Below are 16,916 nucleotides of genomic sequence, written 5' to 3'. Positions count from 1 at the left end.
TTGGAGCTACCAAACATTATCAGATCTGGGTTCAGATCTGGAATTAGAGGGTTTTGTAAGTTACCCTTTCACTTTGAAGCCATTGCTTCCCCTCCATTTCATTTCTGCTTCATAAATGCACAGTACAATTTTGCCTCCTTTTAGCTTGTCAGGATAATCTAATCCAGACCCTTCTGGTTTAAATTACAGCCTTTTCCAACACACAGACTTTCAGAATCGGCTTTCCTTTTAATCCCTTTTTATTTATTTATTTGTATGTATCTTGCCTCAGCAAATTATGTTGCTTCATGTCATCTTAAACGATGTGGTGCAAAATTAAAAGAAAAGCCACTTTGTAATGTATCAAAATGTTATTTAAAAAACCCCCCAAAATGTTTGTCATTTATTTTGCTCACAAGTAATCCCAAGTGGCAGCACACTGTGAGGTTTTCTGTGAATGCGCTTACAATAGGAGCCAACCACACATTTCACTGAATCAACAGGCTTGTCTCGAGATATTTATGACATGAATGCTCAGACTTCTGTTTAGTCATGCATCCCCAGGGTAGGCAGCATTTCTGATAGCGCCTAAAGGAATTAGGCACATGTTGTCAAAAAGCTCTTTGAAACTCCTGAAAAATCACTGCAAACGCGGCTTTGATGGCTGAGTCATTTGGGGTCTTGCACATGCTGTGCTGAGCACCTAATTCCCCTCGCAGAGGCTGGGAATGCAGCTGGAGCCAGCGGCAGCGCTGCTCTCCTCGCCATGCTGGCACAGACAGAGCGGTGACAAGCCCATTTTGTCGCAGGGACCGAGAAGCTGCATTAGCTCTGGATGTGTCACCTATAAAAACATCATTGTCTGTCTGCACAGCTTCCAGGCTGACTTTGTGTCAGTCCCAGGGAGGATGCTGCCCTCCTCTCACCCAGGCAAGGCTGGATGCCTCCGAGCTGCCTCTTCTGCTGCAGCTCCATGTTCCTCAACAAGCTCCTCGTTACGTCTTTGCTCTCCGAGTAAACTCCAGAGCAAACAGGAGTTTTCCCCATGCTTAGGGCTTCATCCACAAAATCCCTCTGCAGCTTTAGCACCAGAGGCCGAGGCTGGAAAGCAGAGGCATGCTCTGCATGGCTGGGAGGGCAGAGGAGGCTGATGCCAACCTCGGTCCCAGCTCTCCACCAGCTCCTCTCACCACGGCCCCTCGGGTGCCATCTGAACTATTTTTCCAGCTCGAGCCAGACTACTTCATCATGTCCTCGGTATGAAAAATCTTGCAAAGGGGGCAACCTTTGATCCCTAAAAGCTTTCAGAAGTGTTAATGCCATGTCTGGGATATTGTCACGGAGCGGCCGAATTCCAGCACGCCCAAAAGCGCGGGCAGCGCCCGGAGGTGGAGCTGGGCCGTGTGGAGAAGGGCATTTCTTGCTAGGCTTTGTGCTCGGGCTTTTATGATGCTTTTAATATGAGAGACTCTTATCATGGTTCATTTACTTCCATGCTTGTGGTTTTGCCACTTGGGAGCAATTATAGGAGTCTCCGATTCGTGCTAAGGGAAGGGCTGGCGTTTGGATGGTGAATTATGTGGTTATTTTTTGGCTATTTTCTCTAGATGGTATTGAGCTAGAAGACATTAAGGCACTTTGGTCCAGTTTAGTTGGCATTTGTCTTGTGTGTGGCCACATTTTATTTTGTTACCTCCACTCCTGGACTGTTTGGAAAGGAAATACTGATAGAAGTTTGAACACAAGCTGTTGATAATTTGTCTTTGCCATAAAGAAGGCGGGCTCTTAATTAAGATCCATTATGAGGTTTTTTAAGTGCATTTTTTAATTTATTATTTGCTTTGACTTTCCAGACCATCTATGCTCTAACCAGTTCATTTTGTTTCTGGTTTTGTCCCACCAGTATTGATGTCACTTGAAGATCTGATTGTCAACATCATAAAAACAGTGCTAGGAAAAGCCACAAAATATTGCACAAGACCCAGAAGGACTGAAAGTTGGAGGATTTCTTTCAGGGGATATATTGTTTTCACTGGTGAGTAGGTGGAGCCATTTTTTTCCCTGATTACAGTCTAGAGCAGCTCAAGTTGCCGTGACTGGAATTTTGATTTTATGGATCATCTTGCTGAAATAATTTGACAGCAGTAGAGTTTTTCTCCAGGGCCCTTGCTGTAAATTATATGTGTTTCATGCGCCATTATTAATTAAAACCAGGGGTTTTTCCATTTAAACAATGTAATTTCTTGAGGTGGGAAGAGGGTTTTTTGGCTGGTAGTTGTTCATTAAATTGGGAGTAGAAATGGTTTGTATCTTCTGAAGTTGAAGGTAAATCTGGCAAAACTTTTATTATAAAATCTAAAATTGGGCAAAACTCTGGAGCCCTGAGATCAGATGAAGTCCAGAGAGATGGTCAGAGGAATCCTAAAAGAAGCCAAAGGCAGCAATTTTGAGGAGGATAAAAAAAGTTGAATATTTTTTCTCCTCTCAAGCATTCGAGGGAATTAAAAATTGCACCCAAAGTGGAATGTGAAATTCAGCCTCAAATGTGGAGACTATGGGACACATGCTTGCAAACCATTACTCAGGCAGCAGAAAGATGAGGTTTGAGCAGGAGAGATTGTCCCCAAATAAATTGTCCATTCTGAACATTTGTGCATTCATGGCTCACTGTGTCTCACACTGATAATATTCTTCCCCCAAATTTATGTGACCCAGGGAGAAAGGAAAAGTAAGAAGACATGATTCTTTCTTTTTTGGTTGTTATTTCCAGAGCTAAAAAGAGTTTATTTATTTTCCAAGAAATTCGGCCTCGCCCTAAGTCCAACTATATGTCACACAGTCATTGAAGTCCTGTTCCTTGAGGTAGCTCTGAAATCTTGAAAATCACAGGAAATCTCTCTCTCTCATTTGAATTTTTTTAAGCACTACAGGGGAAGACTGCTCCAAAGCTCCAGCAGGATCCACGTGGGCTGGGACAAGGTGGGTTTCCTACCTGAGCTGGGAAGCTGCGGCCCACAGGATGTGATGGGCATTCCTGTCTCCTCCAGGACTGGATCCAGGAGAAGCTCTGGGAATGTGCACAGGTACATCATGGGATGCTCTCAGTCCTGTTCTGTTGGGCTGCCTTTGCTTCATGGGCTGTGAGCAAAGAAGGTATTAGAGGGCACAGGAGGCTGATCTGGCTCTGCTTTCTGATTCAAGTAAGTAAATAGGCCAAAGGATAAAGTGACCAACAGCAAAACTTGTTACAAAAATCCAGACTTATTTAAGAAATGAGGAACGTGGATAGCCCATTTAAGATTGAGAACAGGAGAGGAGCAGAAGGCAGTGCAGTGATGTCCCTTGGATGCTAAATGCCATCTTAACACTTTCTAATTACACTTATTAATACACTTTATAAACTACAAAATGGAATCATTCTTTGCTGCCTGACATCCTAACCCTGCTAATAAAGCAGGGGCATTTGATTTCCATGAAAGGAACTCAGAAGCACTAAGACAGTTTCCTAATACAGGAATTTTAAGAGGATTTATTAAAAACAGATCACTGTTTAAAAGTGACAAGCTGGACTCATGCCCTGGAGTTCTGTGGGGCAGCAGCAGCAGGGACAGAGGGCTCTTAGAAGGTGAAAAATGGGAAGTGGACCTTCAGGTGATCCAGGCTCTCCCATTTTTCACCAGCCTTGGCTTAGTCTTTCCCTGCCTTGGCTTCACCCAGATATTTGTGCCAGATGAGCTTTAAAAGAGCAAAGCAGAAAGTCTGTCATTTGTGTTTAGTGCAGAACAGTTTCACCAGGTATCATCCTTGTGCTTACCCTAAAACTCTCTAAAACATCCTGTCAGTTGCAGAATATTTACTGCAAATAACACACACTCATGGGGCTTAGGAGGATGAAATCCAGATGGAAGGACAGAAAACACGGGCCAAACCTTAACGTGCTGCAGCCTGGCACTGCCACCTGAGGACAGTGCCAGTTTACTGTGGGAGAGCCCGGACACATTTTCCTACACAATTTCTTGCTCAGGCTTCCCTGCTGCTGCCTGAGCTGCATCCCCAGCACAACATCTCTCTTACAGTTACCTGCCAGGGCTGCAGAGAGCTCACAGGGACGGTGCTTTCCATCCAGCCACGCGTGATCCTGGGGATGGGAGCTGGGGCAGCAGCATGAACATACCTTGTGTTTATCCCCTGGGCTGTGCAGCCAGCAGCTGCTCCTATTAGCACAATTTGCATGTGGCCTCGGCAAGGCTTGGAGTGAATCAACTGTTCTTCATGGGTGGGGACAGAAAATCTGCCTCCTTTGGACTTGCAGCCGTTGTTGTAACCTTAAACCTGTGTTTGGGGATGAGAGAAAAAAATTGATTAAAAAACAATGGTCTTTTAAAATGAGGGTTTTTAAAATAAAAAAAGCCATAAAATAAGCGGTGAAAGAAGATGAGCAAGGAGTACCTGTGTATATTCATAGTCATCTAAATACAAACTTCTTCTGTTTTTGGATGCTGATCTCTGCCTCCCCCCATCCTTCCATGTCCCCTGGCAACAGGGCAGTGCAGGCCTGGAGAAGCAACAAATCTAGCATTTAGTGTCAGTTTTATTAATTCATGTCACACAACCTGAGTAGATTATTGCTTCAAGACCTGATTTCTGTGCAGGTGTGTGTTGGTCAACACAGGAAGGTACAGCTTGGATAAATCCAGGATGAGTATTGGGTGTCAGACACTTTTGAGTCAGTCCTAAAAAGTGTTTTATGTTCTTGAATGACTCTTCTAAGAAAGCAACAAGAGGGTATCAAAATTAAATGATCAGGTGGCGGATTCAGAGTAAGGAGAATGAGATCCTTCTTAACATGTTCTGTATTTAGTCTATCCTTGAACTCCTGCTAGGGGACACTCTGAAACTTGGGTTCAAAACTCAGCAAATTACAATCACCCACTAGCATTCCCATGCTCCTCACCAGGCAGGGCAGCCGTCACTGCCCACTGCCAGGGCCTGCTCCACAGACCTTCAGCTGGGATCCCTACATCCATTCCTGCTGGTGTTAGGGAGCTTAAACAGCTATTTCACAGGGCAGCTCTGAGACCTGACTAATATGGACGAATCACTTTGAAATTTTTGGATGACAGGAGCTGCTAAGTCCAGCCCAAAACTCACTTTGCACCATGTGCAAACCATAACTGAGCTGGCAAAACTCATTAAATGGGGCAGCTTTATCACAGGGGATAATCTGTAAAAACGTTGCAACACCAAATGCTGGCAAGTTACCAGCACATCATCATCCCATTTCAGTTACAGAGCAGTGACCTGGTGATAAGCTCCTACTTGTTCAGCATCCAGCTCTCCTGGGATGATGCATTAGGAAATTCCCCAGTGGCTACCTCAAGTTTTATCCCAAGGGCTTTGTGCTGGACAGGAGGGATGGGGCACTTCCCCCACTGGTATTGTTGGGGCAAAGGCTCCAGCAGAGCTCCAACAAACACCAACACACATGGGCAGCACCTTCAAAAGCTGCTTTAAAAACGCTGTTTAGATTTCACAATTAGGACAGATGTCAGTCTTTTGTGCATTAAGGCAGCCTGGTCCTTCTCGTGCAGCTGATCTCCACTTGAAGGACATAAGGTTTGTTTGTTGGGTGTTGTTGTTACGAGCAGACATCGTTAAGGTCTGGATCATCAACATTTTGTCAAGGAGGCAAGGAGATTGAAGAGGCTTTTGGCATGGTGATAGCATTTTGGAAAGGTTTTGTGAGAATCCAGATTTTTTGCTGCCATATGGAATAGAGGAAAACTGGGTAGATATCCCAGATTTTCTCACAGTAAAATAAATTTTAAGTAAAGAGCCCAGTGTTTTAGCAAAATGGTCTGCATAGCATAATCCTATTGTTGAGCTCACAGGGCAGTGTAACAAACAGCATTTTCAAGTGGTTTTGTATTCCAGCTATTTCACAAACTTGTTCTGAGCATTTATGGAACCCTTTATATTTTCAGAGCTCCTGAAGACAACAGGCTTGCTAAAAAAAAAAAAAAAAATCAGGCACTATTTTTAGTGCTGCAATGTCTAAAATAATAGCACATTGACAGGAACTCCCTCAGTTGCAAAAGGAAGCCACAGTGCTTGGTGGTTTATGGTCCCCCTCCAGTTCCCAATTGGCTGAGCTCAGACAGATGAGTCCAGGGGATCCTGGGTGGGCAGGACCAGCAATCCTTCCCCACTGCTGGAATGCAGCCACCTCTGTGGTAAAACCTGCTCTCTTTGACCACCACCAGATCTTCAGCTCCAGCTTTCTGGTGTGAAGCCTGAGCTTGGAAAAAGAGTGTTTTCCATGGCAGTGCTTTGCCCATTTTACTCATTTTTTACCCTCTCTTTGACTTCCCAGTGAAATCTCTCAGTGCTCTTTCTCCCATTCCTGATTTATTTTCTCAGCATTTTGTGGCAGAGCAGAGGCTCTCTCCAAAAGAGATATAAAGATATCTGCACAGGGAGTAGGACTGACACACCATTCCCATCCCATGGCTACCTGAGCTGCCACCCGAGCTGCCTCTGGGCAGCATATCCATTCTCACTGTAACCCTGGTGTTTCTCCCAAAATGTAACATGAATCCAGGAGCAGCTTTGTTGAACTATAATCTGGGTCAACAGTGTCTGGTAGGTTGAAAGGTCATGCTGAAACCCCATCTGTTTTAGCTCTCCGTTGGAACCATGAAAGTACTTTTAACTTGAGATGTTCTGTAGCATTCCTAAATTACCAGTAATGTGTAGTGACACCAAGAACTGTGGTCTAGAAATGCCATGTTTCTCTCTTTTTCTTTTTGTTTTGATCTAACTGGGTGAAGCATCAGATTTAGGAAGTAAATTCAAATCAGCTGGACATAGGTCAGTGGCTGTGTGTGCAAAGGACAGTAGAGTAAGTGCCTCTGGCCCATAAAAAGCCTGTCCTACTGAGATCTGGCTCCAGGGCTTATTAAATACCAGCCATTTTTGACTAGTAAAAGACCAAACAAAATGTGCTTTTTCTCCTTTGATGATTAAAATCAGCCTGAAGTGAGTGGCATCATTTATATAAACACTTGCTTTTATGCAATGCTGTCCTAAGAGATTAGAGCATTGCATGCTCCCTTGTAAGACTTTTTGCTTTCAGGTGAAAGCAAACATAACCTACAGACTGAGGGACAGCTTCATAGGGTTGCTCAAAGCCCTGCCCAGCCTGGCCTTGAAAACTTCCAGGGATGGGACAGCCAAATTTCCCTGGGCAACCCTTTCTTGGGATGCGTGCTGCTCCCGACAGCCCCATCAGCCCCGCCTTGGCGCAGGGTAGCTCTGTGTGACCAGCACCTCCCTGACAGCCAGGGTTTAAAGCTGGACTATAAACCAAAGACCACACTGGTTCCTATTATTTATGGCTAACTCAGAGATGGTGACACCCTTGGTGACCTCCTCCTGCCACCTTTAACCTCCCAGCTCTGTCTGCTGCCTCCCCATCCTCACGTAACACAAAGATGAGAACCAAACCCTCGCTCTGGACCAGGGCGCGGTAATTGAGCGGAGTCACGCTCACGACGCAGAGGGAGTCTGCAACTGATTATGAGGTTTTCTTCTCAATTAATTGTCAGAAGCAAAGGCATGTTTGATGTTTAATGTCGTCTTCTTCTTGCTAAATGCGTTCCCTTTGCCACCCATCCTCAGACACTGGGAATAGGCAGAGCTGAACGAGGCAGAGCTGCAGAGTTTTCGGTGTGCTCGCGTAAAATCTGTCTCAGCGTCCCTGTGTAACACACAGCTCTGTAGGAGACCTTTGGTTGAGGTTTGTTGATAAAATAACACTGACATCTTACTTGGAGGCGCTGAATGAATCCTAAACCAGAGCTCAGGGTGGGAGATTTAGATGCTGTGTGTGTTCTCTGGGCCGAGAGAGGGAGGATGTGCCTCTTCTGATTGTGAACATGTCCTCACAGATCTGACTTTGGACACAGGAAGACAATTCCTCTGCTTGAAAATCCTCCTTGGAGCTGATGTTTCCTCCTGTGGTCTGAGCCCAGGAACAGCCCTTTGGCTGTCAGGAGTTTAAGCAGGGAAAAAGAAAACAAAAAAGGGAAACAGCAGTGGCAAGGAGATTAGCTCCCAGCCCTCTGCTGTGTCCACAGGTGGAATTGAACTGATTACAAAAAATCTTTGGAAGGTTCATTATTTTAGAACCAGTATTTTGAACATTTAAGAAGATCCAAAGTAAATCAGGAAGTAACAAATAATTTTATGAGACGGTAAAATACAGATTGGGCTCTTGTAACATGGAAATTTCCAGAGATAAAAAGTAGATAATTCTGCACTAGGCTGTATTTTAAGTTACCAATTGCACCAATTATGTAAAACAAATCTCTTAATTAGTTCTGATTTGGAAACAACAGGGATGCGGGATTTCACTCAAAAAACCTGATAAAAATTAATTTGAGGTATTATACACCCTTTTCCAGGTTTTTATGGAGGATCTCATGGTATGCTAATGACAGTTCACATTCTGTTTAACCATTTTATGGCAGCTAGAGGGGAGATTCCTATAAGTATGTTTATATATATATATAAATATACAAATAAAGTGAATAATTTGGCCATTTTTGATGTGCTGAGTAAATGGGATGGGGAGCAGGACTGATCCAGAGGAAATGCCAGCCCTGCACATGCATCTGCCTCACTGGTGGTTTTGGTGCAGTCAATAATTTCCCTTGGATGAGCTGCAGAAGTTGAGTCAATAATGATTTGTTCAGCCCAGATGCACAAGGCAGTGGTGCCCCTGCACCACCCAGCTGGCAGAGCCCTGACTGCTTGTGCCCAGAAGTGCACAGACCCCTGGCTGTTAGAGGTGAAGCTTCAACCATCACACAGCTCAGCTTCAGCTTTCGTGGGAGGGTTTGGTTCTCCCTCGTGCCCAGGGAAAAGATCACTAAAGTGGATTTTCATTTTGCCCTTTTTTCTCTTCTAAATTAACGGAATGTTTAAATGTTCTGTCAGGTTTGATTTCAGTTGCCATCAAAGTTGAAGTCACTTCTTGTCTTATCCAAAAGAGTGCATCCTGTCTTTACCTTATTGCACATGCAGCCTCTTTTGGATGTGTCAGATCCAGCACCCAAAATCATGAGTGACTTTTGTTAAAATTGGGCAGTATGAACACCCTGTGCCTCACTCAAGCAACCTCCCTCTGCTTCCCTAAAAACTCTCCCTAGCCTTCAAGCACAGGGCATGCCAGACAGCAGCAGCAGAAAGCAGGGAAGAATTTCACATGAAAAGAACACCACTGCAAGAGGTGTGCAGACCAATGCTCCCAGAATGCTGGATGAATTGATCTGTTCTTCTTTCAGGTTTATCAGACAGACCATCGCTTCCTGGATCCCAGGGTTATAAGGACAAGTTCAACTTGGACCATCCTTCTCAATTTCTTTAGCTGGCATTTAGCTTCCAGTTGGATGCATCATGTAAGTAGACACAAAACTGTGCAAGAGGCTGCATACAAAGTCCTTCTTTGAATTCCTGTGGGCATTATGAGATATATAAGGTAATATTGCTTCAGTTTTATAGTATTTTATTCAGGTTACAAGCAGCAATTGGAATGTGTGGGGAAAGGAGGGAGGAAGAAGGGCTTTTCAGATAAAACCAGGGTAAATACATTTATTTTCTCACTGGAAGCAGGAATTTGGTATTTCTGTTCTTGCTGAAATTTGTTAGCTCTTTGAGATGAGAATTTTCATGCAGAATATTCTGTAAGAAAATAAATGGCCAAAACGTAAGCCCAGCATCAGGAATTGCTGACCCACAGCTGGAGGTGCCAATGTGTTCTTGTCTGCTCCAAAATTCAGGGTAAGAGAGATGCTGGAAAGCTGCATTCAGCTCCATCTCTGCTGGTCTCTTTTGGAAACGAATGAGCAAGCAAGATGCCGGACCTCAGAAACCACCCTTGTCATCAGGTTGTTTCTGTCTTTTCCAGGAGCCCCAACAGCTCCTGTTGGAACTGTTCCACTAAATCACTTCCTTAAATGGTCACTGAATTAGGGGGAGGTAATAAAAGGTGGATTTCAGCATCCCCCCCAGCACTCTGAGGCTGGATCTGCCCCTGCCTTGTGCCTGCTCTAATCACTGACCTCCAGGAATAGGGAATCATCTCCCTGGGTGGGGGACACCCATCTGGGCAAGACTCCTGTTTGAAATTGCAGAAATGGCATTTTTAGTGAAAAAAAGGGGGTTGCCTGCATCTGGTTCTTAGCGCATCAAATCAGCTGCCGGGTTGGGTGTTGGGGTTGAAGAAAAGTCCTGACCACACCTGCAACGCAGACAGACTCCCACACTGGAGGTCTCCCACCACCACCACCAGTAGCAGATGGTGAGGGTGAGACATGTTTTGCCCACCTCCTCTGCTCTCAGGACGTGGTTCTGGGTTGGAATTTCTGTCTTTGCCCTTCATGCTGGTCCAGTTGTGCCTGTGGAAGTTCACAGTCTGGCTGTGCTGCCACACTCACGCCATCACTTTGACTCCTGTGGCTGTCAGGGAGGCTGATGAGGTTTGTTGGGCTCTGTTATCTCTGTTATCTCTCAGCCTGAGCAGGGAGCACTGCAGGCTACACACTGAGGGGCTTCCAAAACTAAGCCTCAAATCAAACACAGCAAATTAAGCCATGGCATATGCAACACATCATTTCAGTATTTATGTTTGCAGCCTCCAGCTCCGGCATCAGAAAGCCTCGGAGACGAGTGCAATAAATAGCCACTTCACAGAGGAGTTGGCAAGATTTATTATGTTTATGATTCTGCACAAATAGCGTTGACAGAATTCTTTTGATACAGAGATAGTTTGTGTGCTCAGATCACTGAGGAGAGCTGCACTTGGGAGGATTTGCCCCCAGCTGAGTCTGGATTTTTAGGTGCCTCTATTTCCTTGTGTGTTGTGTTTTAAACTCTGCCATGTGAAGGGGTTTTGTACAAATCACTTTACAGTGATTTTGTGCTGCCCTTCTGAGATGGCAAGCCCAGCCTTACCTCTTTGCCAGGTGTCATATCACCACAATTAGTGATAATCATGGCTGGCATTCAGAATCCCAAATGTGCCCGGCGTGCTGCAGTGATTAAAACACGAGGAAAGCATCCCATGAAATTTCCAATCTGAGGCTTTGGTGCAAGAGCCATGGAATCAATAGGATTTTTTTCCTTAATTTCAGTGGGAGCTGGATCTTGCCCAAATTGCACAAAGCAGCCTCCCACGCTCCAGAACAAATCCAGAGGCATATGGTTACTGTCAGGGGAACAGGTGGATGTTCATATGGTCTGTAAAGGAGCTGGAGACAACTTGTTGCATTTTGATAAGAAGGTTATTCCAGGCAACTGGAATAGTGTAAAAACAGGGAGAAGTGCAGCACAGGCAGCAGAGGCAGCAGCAGCAGGCAGGGATAAGACCGGGACATGAGGGAGAGGGGAAGCCTGGCACAAAGTAATGCAGAGCTTTGGAAATGAGAAGGGAAACTCTGCCAAATAGGTGCAGGATTTAGAGGGAAAACTGAACATATTTGAGAGCTTTGTGGTGCTATTTTGCCAGGGATGGAGGTGTTTGTGGGGGATGGAGAGACCAGGATGGTCCACAGGTGAGGGCAAGCTGTCATGCAGTAGATCAGAGATCTGCTAGATCTCAAAGAGATCTATCCAAAGACTATTCCAAAATACTCTGTGTAGCAAACTCCAGTGTATAACTTCAAATGGGAGTCATTAATAATAATGGGAGCCACTGTATTTTTGCCATTTGCAAAATGAAGGCAATAATATACAATTTCAAAAATGAAGAATCCTGTGAGCATGAGAGAATTTTGTAACTGGAACTCCTTGTTTATACACGCTCAGCATTTAAGCTTCCGTGATGCTAAAATAGAAATGTTAATAGTTTGGGAATGCTAAAGCAGCACCATAGCAGTTACTCTTCTAAAGGATGTGTTTGGGAAGCTATCAGGAGACATAACCCAGCCTTGTTGCTATTGTTTTATTAACTCTGAAGAAGCTTGAAGAGTCCTCTGAAGTATTTATCTGATACAATTGCCAACCCCAAGGAATGATTTCTGTGTGAGCAAGGCTATGTTCCTCCCAGAGAAGGTGCTAACCGGTTGTTCAAAAACCCAGAGAGAAAACCCAGCAAAGAATCCTTCCACAGTGATGCTGAGATGGCTCAGAGGTCACTGTGAGGATACTCTTCCATCCTCCAAGAAAAGTTTTCGATGCTTGTCTTTGAAACTAAATTTTCATTTCATTCTGACACGTAAACATTTGAGGAAAGTGTAAAAGCAGATCATCCATGGGACTTCTCACTGGAAGGGAATCCTAGCCGGCGGCTGTGAGTTGCGGGCAGTGCTCAGAGCCCGGGTGGCACTGCCAGGACACAGGGTCCATGTCACCGGGCACTGCCGGACACGGCAGAGGGACCTTGGCTCCAGGAGCCCGGCCGTCCTCCCAAAATAACAACAATTCACTGTACAGGGCTTGAAGGGCCCTGCCTCCCACCCGGGCTGGGCTGTCGGTGTTTGCATGTCCCTTTCGCTGCGCAGCGGCACACGGGGACCAGGATCCGCATTCCAGCCCCATTCCTAGCCCCATTCCCAACCCCATTCCCAGCCCCATTCCAGCCCCATTCCCAGCCCCATTCCCAGCCCTGTTTCCAGCCCATTCCCTGTCCATTCCCAGCCCCATTCCAGCCCCATTCCCAGCCCTGTTCCCAGCCCATTCCCTGTCCATTCCCAGCCCCATTCCAGCCCCATTCCCAGCCCCATTCCCCGTCCGTTCCCAGCCCATTCCCTGTCCATTCCCAGGACTAATCCCAGCCCCATTCCAGCCCCGTTCCCAGCCCATTCCAGCCCCATTCCCAGCCCCGTTCCAGCCCCGTTCCCAGCCCATTCCCTGTCCATTCCCAGGACTAATCCCAGCCCCATTCCCCGTCCGTTCCCAGCCCATTCCCGGCCCCGTTCCCAGCCCATTCCAGCCCCATTCCCAGCCCCGTTCCAGCCCCGTTCCCAGCCCATTCCCTGTCCATTTCCAGGACTAATCCCAGCCCCATTCCCAGCCCCGTTCCAGCCCCGTTCCCAGCCCATTCCCAGCCCATTCCCAGCCCCGTTCCAGCCCCGTTCCCAGCCCCGTTCCCAGCCCATTCCAGCCCCGTTCCCAGCCCATTCCCAGCCCCGTTCCAGCCCCGTTCCAGCCCCGTTCCCAGCCCACTCCAGCCCCGTTCCCAGCCCATTCCCAGCCCCGTTCCAGCCCCGTTCCCAGCCCACTCCAGCCCAGTTCCCAGCCCATTCCAGCCCCGTTCCCAGCCCATTCCCGGCTCCCGGCGCGGCGCCAGCGCCGCCTCCCGGCATCCCACGGCACTCGCTGCCCGCTCACGGCAAACCTCGGGATAAACGCAGGTGTTTGGGACTTTTTTACGTCCAGCGAGCACAGATCGCTCTGAGGAGGGGACAGGCGGGTGAGAACAGTCCTTTCCCACAGCACAGCGGTGCTGCTCCACTTCTGCCCCTCGCCCCCTCACCTCCCGAAGCAACGACACCATCAGAGAGATCGGCATCTGGAGCATCTGCGCGATGCACACGGGAAAACATTTACCGGGGAATGGCATTGCAGTGAGGGGAAAGGCTTGTGGGCTCCCACTGGAAGGTGCGTGAGGACAGAGCCACAGCTCAGGAGTGGCTCGGGGGGTCCTGCTGCTGGGAGGAGGGAAGAGGGCTGACAGCAAGGAAAAATCATATATATAGATATTGGGATAGATATATCTGTAGATAGATAGATGATTAGATAGATAGATGATAGATAATAGATAGATAGATAGATAGATAGATAGAGATAGATAGATAGATAGATAGATAGATAGATGTGTAAATGGAAATATAATGTACCTGAAACGACAAGCAGCCTAAAGGAGAGGACTTATGCATCAGACTGGTGCCCTGAGTCATGTCAGACACTGTGTTGGATGGCAAGGTAAAAGAAATCCAGCACCCACATAAAATGTGATTAAATATGTGTTTTTAAGTTAAAGCAGGACCATTTATGGTAAGTTTTGGTTCTGTAATTGTTTCTGGCTATCCTCCATCGATGCAGGAGCATTTCCATCGGATACAACTGGTACGTGCAGCTCCTGTCCAGCTCAGGAGCACAGTCACAGTTTTCACTCCAGTCTTGTGTGCAGTATAGAAACGTCACAGAAGTTAGCTCGGGGTGACAAAGTGGAGTAGTTGGAAAATGTTCTTCTAAGGAAAGTAACAAACACACTTGGTGGCAGTGCTGGTGCAGGTTCCCTCCCTGGCAGCCTGGGTACTGCTTTGCCTTGTGCCCCAAAGCAGAAAGCAGCGACGCCAGGCCCCGGCCCGGTGCACAGGGGGTGCAAAGGCCCTGCTCGGTGTCTGCACCTGCTGTGTTCATGGGGCTTTGCCCTCCAGGAGCAGGGCTGAGCCTGCACAGCTGGTTCACGCTCAGAGCGCTGGGATCTGTACCCCAACCCTCACCTCCTCGAGTGGCCCCAGTCCACTCCACACAGAGCGTGGTTTGGGGTGGCTTTACATTGCAGGGTGACTTAGAGAGACCTGCTGGTGCAAACAGACCCAGCCGGGTGCCGCTGCGGAGCTCAGTGAGCACCTGCTAGAGGAATGCAGACCTTTGTTTTTTCAGAGAGCAGCGTGTGCGGGCTGAGGGAGGGGATGGAGGAGTCCGGAGCCAGAGGATGGAGGCAGTGCCGCGGGAGGGGTCGGCGTGGCAGGGACTGGAGATTTGGTCCTTGATTTGGTGTTTCTGAGCCCTGCACTCTCCATTTCTCACCCTTTCCCTTAACACCTATTGCCGTACCTTGCTGGGTCTCCCCAAGAGCTCTTGGCTTTCCAGCTGCCCGCGCAGGAGCCGAGCAGCCCCACCTCGGTGCCGGTCCCTTTCGGAGCCGTTTCCCTCTGTCCGTGTCTCCGGCTCTGCGGACGGGATTTTCCATGCCGGGGATGCCGCGGTGCTGCCGTTCCGCTGCTCCGCCGCCAGAGAGCGGACGGGGATTTCCATCGCCGCCGGGACCAGCCCGGAGTCCCGGGACATCCCAGGACATTCCTATAGCACCGGGAACCCCCGGAATCCCCTCCCCCGGGACATCCCAGGACATTCCCATAGCGCCGGGAACCCCCGGTGCTGCCCCCCGGGACATCCCAGGACATTCCTATAGCGCCGGGAACCCCCGGAATCCCCTCCCCCGGGACATCCCAGGACATTCCCATAGCGCCGGGAACCCCCGGAATCCTCCCGGGACATCCCAGGACATTCCTATAGCGCCGGGAACCCCCGGAATCCTCCCGGGACATCCCAGGACATTCCTATAGCGCCGGGAACCCCCGGTGCTGCCCCCCGGGACATCCCAGGACATTCCTATAGCGCCGGGAACCCCCGGAATCCCCTCCCCCGGGACATCCCAGGACATTCCTATAGCGCCGGGAACCCCCGGTGCTGCCTCCCAGGACATCCCAGGACTTTCCCATAGCACCGGGAACCCCCGGAATCCCCTCCCCCGGGACATCCCAGGACATCCTGATACCGTCGGGACCCCTCCGGGACATCCCCGGTGCTGCCCTCCAGAACCGTTCTTTCCAGAGCACGACTAGTGCCTTCTTCTTCCTTTTACTCAATATAAAATTCTCCCTATTCAAGGAGACTTTACTCCTTTCCATGGGTGACAAATCCTTCTGGCCAAGACTTGGATTATTAATTAATATATCTAATTTAAAAGCTATTTAAATTTTACTAAAATTATGGATCTTGAGCTCCTGAGCCTCACTCTGTGAGCAATGTGAAATGATCCCATTCCAGTCACATCTCCAGGAGGTAAGAACAGTTGGGCTCAATGCAGTTTGTTAAGACAATCAGTAAAAACATATTTAGCCTAATGGGTGAGATGATTTTACCTCAGCAGAGCAGCTTCTGGTATTACCCAGTGAGATGGTCCACGTGAGTGGCAGAAATGGCAGCTTCTTCCTCCTTTCACCCACAGTGATTCGTCAGTGAAGAGTGGGATTCTGATGCCCCAAATTTTCTCTAAATTAGGTCTAGCTCTGGCAATCAGAATAAGCAATTTTGGTTTGGAAAATTTCGACAGACATACAGACTTGTACTATGGGGAAGAGATTTAGATCACAACAACGAGGGGTCTGAACACTTATTCCTGCTTGATTTCTGAAATAAAAGGTGATGTAAGGAGGAACAGGAGCGGGAGCTATTGAGGTTCTCCCACAGCTCTCTGGGACACTGCTCCCCAGCTGCTCCCTTGGGAATAACAAATAACAGCATCCCTTGATTCTCCTCCAAGAGTTTTGGACTGATTGCAGCAGGATTACACGTTGTCCCTGGGTTACAAACATCCCCGCAGAAAAACAGGATTACGTGGTCCTCTCAGTTTAAACCATGGGGAAGGACCGGCCCATAAGATGAAAGAGACTTTTATTCCTGGAAATCAGGATTTACTGAGGCCAGGGCTTAGCAGAGCTCTTGCAGTGGCGCTGGTGTAAGCTGTCCCCATCCTGCCCCCCTGGCACAGGGCTGTGCTGGGCCACAGGGCATTCCACAGCCTGTTCTCAGCCAGAACAATATCCACGGGTCCTTCCCTCATGTGCAGTGCTTTGCACCAGATCCCAGCTGGTCCCAGGGAAGTGGATGAGGTGAGTGAGGCTGTATTTTGGCACCTGTGTGGAGGCAATGATCCCGTCAGAGAAACTGAAGCCACACCTAAAAGTTAATGATTTTTCTCTTCTGAGGTCAAGTGTACTGCGTTGCCCATCTCCACGCAGAGTGAGGAAACCTCATGTGATGGATAAATCACAAAAGCAGCACTGAACATCTTTTCCTGTTTCCTCTCTGTCCTCTAACGTTGACCAAGTGTTTTAACCAGTGCACGTTCTCAGGGGATA

At 47.8% G+C, this 16,916-nt stretch overlaps 1 long non-coding RNA gene across 1 annotated transcript in view; it reads left to right on the top strand.

The window, feature by feature from the left end:
- The window catches only part of LOC137484309 (uncharacterized), a 29,254-nt gene extending 12,733 nt beyond the window's left edge, over nt 1-16,521 (top strand). Inside the window, exons 2-6 of the long non-coding RNA XR_011004821.1 lie at nt 1,883-2,014; nt 2,910-3,062; nt 9,327-9,440; nt 15,785-15,837; nt 16,057-16,521. This is a non-coding gene — a long non-coding RNA (uncharacterized lncRNA). The remainder of the gene's footprint in view (nt 1-1,882; nt 2,015-2,909; nt 3,063-9,326; nt 9,441-15,784; nt 15,838-16,056) is intronic.
- Nucleotides 16,522-16,916: the final 395 nt, after the last annotated feature.

This window comes from Anomalospiza imberbis, chromosome 17, assembly GCF_031753505.1.
Source record: "Anomalospiza imberbis isolate Cuckoo-Finch-1a 21T00152 chromosome 17, ASM3175350v1, whole genome shotgun sequence".
Lineage (NCBI taxonomy): Eukaryota > Metazoa > Chordata > Aves > Passeriformes > Viduidae > Anomalospiza > Anomalospiza imberbis.
Note: the sequence above shows the minus strand (reverse complement) of the source record. Positions and strands in the feature narration are given on the sequence as shown.